Raw genomic sequence first — 12338 nt, forward strand, 5'->3', positions numbered from 1 at the left:
TTCAATTTTTTAATGACTGGTTTGGCAGTACAGTGCATATGGCTAGGGATTATGTGTTTTTGTCTGCCAAGAGCATCTCCTCCTGCTGAAAAAGGCTTTTCCCCCAATTTAAGCAATCCTATCCCATATAATCTATCTATACTAATAAAAAAAGTAATATGCTAATTAGACCAGGTAGACCAGCTATCTTCCAGACATCCAACTTCCTTCCGGACAAAGTCATGGTGGTGGGAGCTGAGGTAGAGGCAATTGGGGGCGAGATCAGGCCGGCAGGGGAGGGCCATTGGGGGTGAGATCAGTCCAGCAGGGGAGGGCCATTGGGGGCAAGATCAGGCCGGCAGGGGAGGGCAGTTAGGGGTGATCAGGCAGGCAGAGGCAGTAAGGGGTGATCAGGCAGGCGGCAGGTGAGCGGTTAGGATTGGAGAGGGTGCAGGCTGGGCTGAGGGACCCCCTCCCACCCCCTGTGCACAAATTTTATGCATCGGGCCACTAGCGTTAATATAAGAGAAAAACTGCTGCTGCACAATAATCATTTGAATTGAATAAACAATGAATCAATACTTGTTCTTTCAAAGCATTATGAAGTAAAAGTACATTTGACAATGTATTGTACTCTTTCATTCTGTTTCCAAGCTAATGGTAACTGTTCTTATCTTTTTACTGATAACAATAGGCCACAGCATACATTCCCTTGCTGTGTTCTATAAACAATCTCTTAGAACAGCAGCCTCTTAAATTGAGTAGGTGAGACACAGCAGGACTTGGAGAGAGTAGCCAATAATCAGCAGGTTTATAGGATCTTCCAGCAGATAGATGATTTTAAAACTTGAACCTGCTGGGACTTTGTTCTCTGAAGGTCCATTTGTTTTTTGTTATTGTTGCTTTTGCTATATATTTTGACCCAGTGTATGTCACATTAGCACACAGTATGGAGAAATTCTGACACCTAGAGCAGAGGGAGTGATTCAGCAGCAGGGGCCATTATCAGTGAGCTGGCACTTAACACTGGAAAAATAGAGAAGAGCATAATTATATGATTTTACAAAACCAATCTTGAGAATATATTTTTTTCAATTCATATGAGTTTATTGTTATCAGAATTGTTTGACTTAAGACAAACTACAACAAAGTGATAAATGAAGTAGATAATAGAGAATAATTAAGAAAAAGAATAATTAAATGCTTTTTTTTAGTCATTAAATTTCTTAAGCAACACTGAGTCGGGCTGCAAAATAACATTGTGTAATTACGGTAGCTAGTAACTTCACATTTTTGAGGTTTACATGTGCCAGGAACCATATAAAAGTATTGCATGCATTATTGTTAATTCTCATAAGAATCAATTAAGGTCTTTATACTTTCTTCACTTTAGATACAGGAAAAATGAGCCTAAGTTCATTTAAATAACTTTCCCATAGCTGGCTAGCATCCTAAAAACATGGTGGCACAGAAAATCAACCAACTTTAAATGACCCACAATAAAGTCGTGGTATTACTGCCTCCTTCTTGTAATGGCTATTATAATAGTGTTTTTTCAATAACAAATAAAATGGTTTTATAAAACACAAAATCCACCTACATCTGGATTAAACAATAAGTAATTTGTTGGCTCTATAACTGGCAAACACAGAGGCAGAGATTGACCTACTAGATTAATATGAAAATCAAAGAGTCTATTTTATTTTATCTCTTCATTCTGCCACCCACAATTTTGTCTTGATCCAAGGCTGCAGCTGCAACATAAGATAGATGCCAGCAACAACCCAGGCACATAGGCTACCTTATCATATTGGGTGGAAATGGAGAACCTTGATACACCATCAAAGGGAAGTTTTGAGCTTCACACTAATGGGGCCTTTCCAAACAGATTTGTAAATCAATGCATGTACTAATTACTGAGACATCTCTACATGTCACTATGGAACAGGGACTAGGACTTCAAAGCCTATGTCTTGGACAAAACCTCTGACGTGAAGTGGAAAAAATCTTGATGTTTTATTTTTAAAAAATCTTTAAATGCACATCAGAAACATTGTGAGAAAAACAAGATTAGCAAATGTGAAGGCTGGAGATATCGACACACTCTAAATCATATGAGTTCTCATAGGACATATTAAAGAATTTATGCCTTATTCTAAATTTAATTCAAAGATTTAAAACAAAAAAAGGGCATATATTCTAAATTAGGTTTTAGAAAGATTGATCTGGCTTTTGTGTGGAAATTTGATTTCTAGAGAATAAGTGTAGGGAGTCTGTCTAGTAAAGAGATGATGATCACTAGACCAAGAACTATATCAGTGCAGATGAAAATTAGTGAATTGACTTGACATATATTTTATAGATAGAATCAACAAGACATGTAGATGACCCTATGTAAAATATTTAAATATCATCTACTTTAATTTAAAAATACTCAGGTATTAAAACATCAATGAACCTGCCCTAGCTGGTTTGGATAAGTGGATAGAGCATTGGCCTGTGAACAGAAAGGTTCAATTCCAATCAAGGGCATGAGCCTCAATTGCAGGCTCCTCCCTGCCCTGGCCCTGGTAGGGTGTGAGCAGGAGACAACCAATCAATGTGATTCTCTCTGTCTTTCCCTCTCTCTTCCACTCTCTCTAAAAAAATCAATGGAGCCCTAACTGGTTTAGCTCAATGGCTAGAGCATCAGCCTGCGGACTGAAAGGTCCCAGGTTCAATTCCAGTCAAGGGCATATACCTTGGTTGCGGGCACATCCCCAATAGAGAATGTGCAGAAGGCAGCTGATGGATGTTTCTCTCTCATCGATGTTTCTAACTCTCTATCCCTCTCCCTTCCTCTCTGTAAAAAAAATCAATAAAATATATATTTTTAAAAATCAATGGAAAAATATCCTTGAGTGAGGTTTAAAAAATAAAACACAAACAAACAAGCAGCAATCAATGAAACTAGAGCTGGTTCTCTGAAAATATAAAAATAATTGGTAAATCTTTTTTTTTTATTTTCTTTTTTTATTGATTTTTTACAGAGAGGAAGGGAGAGAGATAGAGAGTTAGAAACATCGATGAGAGAGAAACATCGATCAGCTGCCTCCTGCACATCTCCCACTGGAGATGTGCCCGCAACTCAGGTACATGCCCTTGACCGGAATCGAACCTGGGACCTTTCAGTCCGCAAGCCGACGCTCTATCCACTGAGCCAAACCGGTTTCGGCTAATTGGTAAATCTTTAACCAGACTCATCAAGAAAAAAAAGAGGAGGGCTCAAATAAATAAAATCAGAAATGAAAGAGAAGTAACAATTGACACCCTGGAAATACAAAGAGCTATAAAAATAATAGTACAAACAACTATTTGCCAACAAATATAAAGTCCCAACAAGCAAAAGTCCTGGACCAGATGGCTTAACAAGTGAATTTTACCAAACATTCAGAGAAGAGCTACCACCTATCTTTCCCAAAATATTCCATAAAATTCAAGAGGAGGTAAGACTCCCAACCTCATTTTACAAAGCCAGAATTATCCTAATTCCAAAACCAAATAAAGACACTACAAAGGAAGAAAATTACAGGCCAATATAACTGATGAACATAGATGCAAAAATGCTCAACAAAGCATTAGCGAACCAAATCTAGCAACATATTAAAAAGATCATACACCATGATTATTCCTGGGATTATTCCTGGGATATAAGTTTGGTATATTAACTGCAAAAATAATAATGTGACATACTACATTAATAAAATGAAGGATAAAAATCATATAGTCTTATCAATAAATGCAAAAAAATCTTTTGATATAATCTAGCACCCATCTATAATAATAAAAGAAAATATGCTAATTAGACCAGACTTCCTTTCAGACGTCCTTCCGGAAGACCTTCAGGACAAAGCTGGGGCTCGATTGAAGCCCAGGTCCTGGGTGCCTGCCAGGGGCCAGAGAGAAGACTGAGTCCCGGGTGCCAGAGGGAAGCCCAGGTCCCCAGTGCCAGAAAGAAGCCAGTGCTAGCAGTCAGGGGAAGGAAGGCCTACTCTTGCATGAATTCCATGCATCAAGCCTCTAGTTTATGATAAAAACTCTCAGCAAAATGGGAATAGAAAGAACATATCTCAACATAATAAAGCCATATATAACAAACCTACAGCTAACATCATACTCAAAGAGGGAAAATGCAAAGCATTTTTGTTAAGATCAGGAACAATCAGGGATGTCCACTTTCACCACTCTTATTTAATATAGTACTGGAAGTCCTAGCTACAGAAATCAGATAAGAAGAAAAAATAAAAGGCATCTAAATTGGAAAGGAAGATGTAAAAGTGTCATCATTGGAGAAACCAAGATGGCGGCATAGGTAAACACCAGAAATTGCTGCCTCTCACAATTACTTCAAAAATACAACTAAAAGACAAAATGGACATCATTGAGAACCACAGGAAGGCTGGCTGAGTAGAAATTCTACAACTAGAAGGAAAGACTCAGAGGAGGTGCAGAAGTAAAGTGCAGAGGTATGGAGGCACACGTGGAAAGGGCTGGCAACTGAGAACATGGTTGTCTTTTTCAATCAGGAGGGAGTCTCAAGCTCCCAACTGCTCTGAACTCCAGTTCCGGGCAAGTGTCTGGGGACCCAGACTCATACGGGAAGAAACTGGACTGTCTGGCAACGGGTGGAACTCAAGGGTGGCTTTCTCGCAGAGGTGCTTGCAGCAATTACCACAGGACACTGAGTCCCGGGGCCTCTTAGGGTAGGACTGAGGATCAGCCATAGCTGTTTGCTCCACCCTGTTGATTCCCTGAGACCCCGCCCCACCCAAGCTGTGAATAGAGTCTTTTGCATATGAATGCCCTGGTCCTTTGCAATCTGGAAATTACCTAACAAACTGCAGCTGGGTCAGAGAGACCCAGAACTTCCAAAAGAAGGCCCAAGGCCCCACAGCAGCTTGCATTGCTTCACAGCCGGGCCTTATATGGGCACCTCCAAACCCCAAACAAAGAAGAGGAATCTGCAGATCTCTCCATAGCTTCTGCTGGGTAGCCTCAGGCAGAGGCTAAATTAGCACCTCCTTAGAGATCCAAGAGCTGGTATACCCAGTGATCAGAGTGGGACCATCCAGATTACAACTCCTCAGATCCATAAGGGACATACTCAAGGGGCAGACTCAGTGAGGACCAAAGCCCCACTGAAGCAAATCTTGCCCCAGAAGGGTGTCTCCAGCACAGAAGTTCTCCCACCATAGACACAGCTGATTCTCACAGCCAATTGGCCTGGAGATCAATTCCTCCCAGTGATACCTACAACAATCAAGGCTTAACTACAACAAGACTGTGCACAAAGCCCACAAAGGGGTGCACCAAGAGTGTCCACCTCAGGTAATTGGGGAGGCTGAGCCACTGGGCCCTATAGGACACCTAGCACAGAAATCCACTCTATCAACACAGGGAAGCATAAAAAATGCGGAGACAAAGAAACAGGTCACAAATGACAGAAATGGAGGAAAGCAAACTACTGGATATAGAGTTCAAAACCACAGTTATAAGGTTTTTCAAAAAATTTTCTAGAAACCGCCGATAAAATTATTGAGACCCTCAAGAAATCTAGTGAGACCCTCGAGGTTATGAAAAAGGACCAACTAGAAATTAAGCATACACTGACTGAAATAAAGAATATTATGCAGAGTTCCAACAGCAGACTAGAGGATCACAAGAATCAAGTCAAAGATTTGAAATACGAAGAAGCAAAAAACACCCAACCAGAAAAACAAAAAGAAAAAAGAATCCAAAAATATGAATATAGTGTAAGGAGCCTCTGGGACAACTTCAAGCGTACCAACATCTGAATTATGGGGGTGCCAGAAGAAGAGAGAAAGATATTGAAAACCTATTTGAAGAAATAATGACAGAAAACTTCCCCTACCTGGTGAAAGAAATAGACTTCCAAATCCAGGAAGCACAGAGAACCCAAACAAAAGGAATCCAAAGAGGACCACACCAGGACACATCATAATTAAAATGCCAAGGGCAAAAGACAAAGAGAGAATCTTAAAAGCAGCAAGAGAAAAACAGTCAGTTACCTACAAGGGAGTACCCATATGACTATCAGCTGATTTCTCAACAGAAACTATGCAGGCCAGAAGGGAGTGGCAAGAAATATTCAAAGCGATGGATACCAAGAACCTACAACCAAGATTACTTTACCCAGCAAAGCTATCATTCAGAATTGAAGGTCAGATAAAGAGCTACACAGATAAGAAAAAGCTAAAGGAGTTAATCACCACCAAACCAGTATTATATGAAATGCTGAAAGGTATCCTTTAAGAAGAGGAAGAAGAAGAAGAAGGTAAAGATACAAATTATGAACAACAAATACCCATCTATCAACAAGTGAATCTAAAAATCAAGTGAATAAATAATCTGATGAACAGAATAAACTGGTGAATATAATAGAATCAGGGGCATTGAAAGGGAGTGGACTGACTATTCTCGGGGGGGTGGGGAGGGGTGTGGGGAGTGTGGGTAGAGACTGGGCAAAAATCATACACCTATGGCTGATGACAGTGGCAGGGGGTAAGGGCAGAGAGTGGGGTGAGAACTGGGTGGAGGGGAGCTATTGGGGGGAAAAAAGAGGAACAACTGTAATAATCTGAACAATAAAGATTTAATTTAAAAAAATAAAAAAATAAAAAAAATTAAAAATAAAAATAAAAGTGTCATCATTTGCAGAATACATGATACTGTATGTAGATAAACCTAAAGATTCCATCCAAAAACTGTTGGAACTGATAAATAAATTCAATAAATTAGCATGATACAAAATAAATATCTGGAAATTGGTTGCATTTTTATACAGCAATAATAAACTATTAGAAAAGAAAACAATCCCATTTACGGTTGCATAGAAAATTAAAATACCTAGGAATAAATTTCATTGAAGAGGTACTTGGAAAATTATAAGACCCTGAAGAAAGAAATTGAAGAAGATAGAAATAAATGATAGCATATATTATGCTCATGGATAGGAAGAATTCACATTGTTAAAATGTCCATACTACCCAAAGCAATCTATAGATTCAATGTAATTCCTACCAAAATGCCAATGATGTATATCACAGAACTAGAATTAATAATTCAAAAATGTATATGGAAACACAAAAGACCCAAAAGCCACAGCAATCTTGATAAAGAAGAACAAAGTTGGAGGAATCATGCTACTTGTTATCAAACTATATTAAAAGTCCATAGTAATCAAAATAGCATAGTATCAGCCAAAAGACATATAGATTGATGGAACAGAATACAGACCCCAGAAATAAACCCATACCTATATGGTCAGTTAATATTTGACAAAGGAGGAAAGAACATACAATGAGGTAAGTTCAATAAGTGTTAGGAAAATTGGACAGATATGTGCAAATATTAAAACTAGACAAACTTCTTACACAATATACAAGAATAAACTCCAAATGGATTAAAGACATAAATGTAAGACCCAATAACATACAAGTCCTAGAAGAAAACATTGGCTATGAAATCTAGTATTATTTTTTCTGATCTATCTCCTTGAGCAAAGGACACAAAAGAAAAAAATAAATGGGATAACACCAAACTAAAAAGTTTTGGACAGTAAAGGAAAGTGTTGGAGTCCAACTTCTGCAGGTCCAGGGGTTCCCAAAGGTGTGGACTGAGTTGGCGAAGAAGGAATGACATGGAGACAGTGTTCAGTTGATCAGCAGCCTAGCCAGGTTCTCTAGCCAGGATCTCCAGCCAAGTTCTGTGTTTTATTGTCTTGTTACATCTGTATTTATACTAGTTGATTTTAATCCTATCAATTTCTATTCCAAAGGTTAGGGAGTTTCTTATCTCCATTCCAGGGAGTAAAGATTATGTAGCTTAAGAGTGAATGTTCGTAGTTAAAGTGATTAACTACTCGCCTGGCACTTAGTTAAGGGGTTTTATTCCCTCCCTGACTTCAGGGAAAAATCCCTACCTGGGGAAACAACCTTTCTCGGAGAGGTGACCTTGGTTAAAACACATAGCATCAAGAAGGAGAGCAAACATATTAAGAACAGTATGCCATATATGCCAGGTCCCTTGAAACATGTGCTGTGCAGATGTTTCTTCCCTGCAGCAACTGTGTCAAGCAGCAAGGATGGACCGCCTTCCAGCAGGAAAGAATCAATAAAATGAAAGACAACCCACTGAATGGGAGAACATATTTGCAAATGAAACATCTGATAAGGTGTTAAGATTCAAACTTTATAAAAAACTTATACAACTCAACACCAAAAAAAACAAACAATGCAATTAAAAATATGAACAAAGGATCTGAGTAGATACTTCTTCAAAGAAGACATACAGATGGTCAATATACATATGAAAAGATGCTCAACATCACTAATCATCAGAGAAATGCAAATTAAAATCACAATGAGCTAGCACCTCACATCTGTCAAAATGGCTATTATCAATAAATCAACAAACAAATATTGACAAGGATGTGGAGAAATGGGAGCCCTCTTGCATTGCTGGTGGGAATTCAAATTAGTGCAGTTATTGTCGAAAACAGTATGGAATTTCCTCAAAAAATTAAAAATGGACCCATCTTATGACCCAGTGATTCCACTTACAGAGCTCTATCCAAAGAAACCCAAAACACTAATTAGAAAGACTATATGCACCCCTACATTCCTTGCAGCATTATTTACAAATAGCCAAGCTATGGAAGCAACCCAAGTGCTCATCAATAGACAAGTAAACAAAATGAGGTGGTACATATATAGAATGAATATTACTTAGCCATAAAAAGAAGTAAACCTTACCCTTCGCAATTGCATGAATGGACTTGGAGGGAATTATGATAAGTTAAATAAGTCAGTCAGAGAAAGACAAATACCATATTATTTTACTTATATGTGGAATCCAAATGACCCATATAAATGAACAAACAAAACAGAAACAAACTCATAGATACAAAGAACAGACTGATGGTTCCAGAGGGGAGAGGGATAGGGGACTGAAGGAAAAAAGATGAAAGGATTGCAAAGTACAGATTAGTAGTTACAAAATAGAAATATTGATATATATAAAACCCTAATATGCAAACAGACTGAACAGCGGAAAACCGAACAACTGAACAACTGGTCGCTATGACATGCACTGACCACCAGGAGGCATGCACAGAACATGGCGGGTGTCGGCTGCAGTGGCATGGTGGAGTAGGTGAGTCGAAGCGCCAGACCAAGGCGGGGCACCAGTCACTGTCATCAGGGCGAGCCTCTGGTGGTTACTGAAAATTCTTTGCTCCCGCACTCTGTCAATGAGTGCGAGCAGTGGTTGCCAGCTCCTATCTACCCTCAGGGCTTCTCCAACTCCCCCTGCTCCTGAGGGGTGATCAGGGCTGGCAGCTGCCTCTTGCATCTGCTGCCAACACCAGAGCCACCACCCACACCCACTGCTGGTGCCTGGTGCTGGTCCTGATCGCTTGGTGCCATCAGCAAGTACAAGCAGCAGCAGCTGGCCCTGATCGCCCCTGAGGGCTTTTTTACCTCCTCCTGCTCCTGAAGGGTGATTGGGGCAACATCTGCTGTTCGTATCCACTGACAGCTCCAATCGTTCCATGCCTGTCAGTGGGTGTGAGCGGGGCCAGCACCGTCAGTTCATGGGAGTGGTGGTGGTTGGAGAGGTGGCAGGAGAGGGGCTACCTGCAGACAAGGGACTGGGGGCCATGGTGGGAAGGGCCAGGCAGGAGCACAGAGGTTGGGCCAAGACCTGCCCCTGTGCCCACTGCAGCCTCATGGCCCACAGTTCCTTTCAAGGTGCATGAATTCGTGCACTAGGCCCTTAATAGTCAATAATAGTGTAATAACTATGTATGGTGCCATTTGGGTATTGGAAATATTAAGGGGGATACTTTGTAAAGTATATGATTTTTCAACCACTATGCTATACACCTGAAATGAATCAAAATAATTATGCATGTAAGCTATAATTGATTTTTTTTAATTTAAAAAATAAGCAAAATCTGGTATTTCTATCTACTACTATGATAGCTCTCAAAGGTAGATTATCTTCAAAGATAGTTAAAAATACCCTTCAGATAATTTATGGTTAGGAAAATAGATAGTTCTATGAAAAAAAATTTATTGCTGTGGTTTGATAAGAAATATAACTAATGAGCAAAAAAGAGTGCTACAGAAACAAGTAGAAATAAAGAGAAGAAACAAACTTAGTCCTAACTTGCCTAAGGGTCTGAGGGAAAAAATGAGAAAACTGTAAATATCACATTATTTAGAAACACTTATTATTCCATGCTTGCCATCAAAGCAAGTTTGTCAACAAAGTACTTCAGCAATATGAAATCTAAAAATCTGGAAGATCATCTAATTTTATAACAAATAAAACAGAACTTTGAAGTCAGTGTTCCACTTGATGGTCACAGTCCCCTGCATAAATAGACTTGTTTGACCAGGGCTGTAAACACAAAGTCAAAAATTGCTTTCCACTCATTTCAGCCTTACATTTATTGAATGCCAACTGAGTGCCAAGGTAGGACTGTTTCAGTCCCAATAAAAACACAAGTAATTGAACATCACCTCTCAGTAAGTCATTCTGTTAGTTTTTTATTTAGCTATTCAATTATTTGTGAAATACTTACTGTATGGGCCAGTCACACTAACAACTAAGAATACAATAATGATTTAAAAAAGACACACCCTCTGTCCTATTATTATTAGTGTGCACATAAATTGATATGCAACAAAGAAAAGAAGCAGAGTTATAAGTGTTTGTAATAGATTATTTAATTAGTAAAAGATCTGTGGGAAATCTCCTCCAAAGTGATGATTTCATACAGTCAGAGGCATCAGTAATCTGAGGGAGAGAGGAAAGTACAATCAGGGGGAGGAAACATCAGATGTAAAAACATCTTGAGAGAAGGCCTGGTGAATATGGGGCTGAAAGAAAGCCATTGTAGCTGCAATTAGGGACAACATAGTGTAGGTAAGTGTGGAGACTTTAGCTGGGGGCCAAAACATGCAGTTTTTAGACATTGAGACATGTTGTATTCACGCTAAAAACAATAAGCTATTGAATTGCTTTATGTATTTGGTGTGATATATTCTTTTTAAAAATATTTTTTATTATTTTTAGAGAAAGTGGAAGGGAAAGGGCAAGAGAGAGAGAAACATCAATGTGAAAATAATTCATCTGCTGCCTCCTGCAAGTCACCTACTGGGGATCAAGGGTACAATCCAGGCATATTCTTATTTGCTCTCATAAAAGACTAGAGGCCCAGTGCACAAAATTCATGTAGGGGGGTTACCCCTCAGCCCAGCCCACACCCTCTTCAATCTGGGACCCTTTGAGGGATGTTCGACTGCCTGTTGAGGCCCGATCCCAGTGGATAGTTGGACATCCCTCTCACAATCCAGGACTGCTGGCTCCCAACAGCTTCCCTGCCTGCCTGCCTGATTGCCCCTAACTGCTTCTGCCTGCCAGCCTGATCACCCCCTAACCACTGCCCTGCCAGCCTAATGGACGCCTAACTGCTCCCCTGCTGGCCTGATTACCCCTAACTGCCCTCCCCTGCCAGCCTGGTCACCCCAACTGCCCTTCCCAGTGGGCCTGGTTGCCCCTAACTGTCCTCCCCTACCAGCCTGGTTGCCCCTAACTGCCCTCCCCTGCCAGACTGGTAGCCCCTTACTGCCCTCCCCTGCAGGCCTGGTCCCCCCCAACTGCCCTCCTCTGCAGTCCTGGTCCCCCTCAACTGCCCTCCCCTGCAGGCCTGGTCCCCCCCAACTGCCCTCCTCTGCAGTCCTGGTCCCCCTCAACTGCCCTCCCCTGCAGGCCTAGTCCCCTGCAACTGCCCTCCCCTGCCGTCCTGGTCGCCCCCAACTGTCCTCCCCTGCTGGCCATCTTTGTGTGTTGGAGTGGTGGTCAATTTGCATATTGTGTCTTTATTATATAGGATTGTTCTGGATAGAAAAAAAAATTTGAGAGGTAAATGTGAATGTTGTGAGAGAAGCAATGATAGCAATTTGGACTAGGGGACACAGTGAGAAGTGTTCAGACTTGTGAAATTTTTAATATATTTCATACATCAATAGACTTTTCGGGTGGTTTGGCTATCAGGAGTAAAGGAGAGGCAGATGTAATACATGATTCCTAGATTCCTGGCTTTCATATCTGATGGGTTATACAGCCATTTGTGAATAAAGGTAAGTTTATTTTTACTTTTTGGTCTTTATGGTGTAAGAGAGCCTTTGAGATTTCTAAGAATTGATTTCAATTAAGTAATTAGATACATGTGTCTGGAGCTAAAAGGCAATGCTGATCAGAGACATTATTTTTGAGTAGTCTATTTAATG

Source organism: Myotis yumanensis, unplaced genomic scaffold (assembly GCF_028538775.1).
Source record: "Myotis yumanensis isolate MYYU_CA2020_CCGP unplaced genomic scaffold, mMyoYum1.0.hap1 SCAF_3, whole genome shotgun sequence".
NCBI classification, from domain to species: domain Eukaryota; kingdom Metazoa; phylum Chordata; class Mammalia; order Chiroptera; family Vespertilionidae; genus Myotis; species Myotis yumanensis.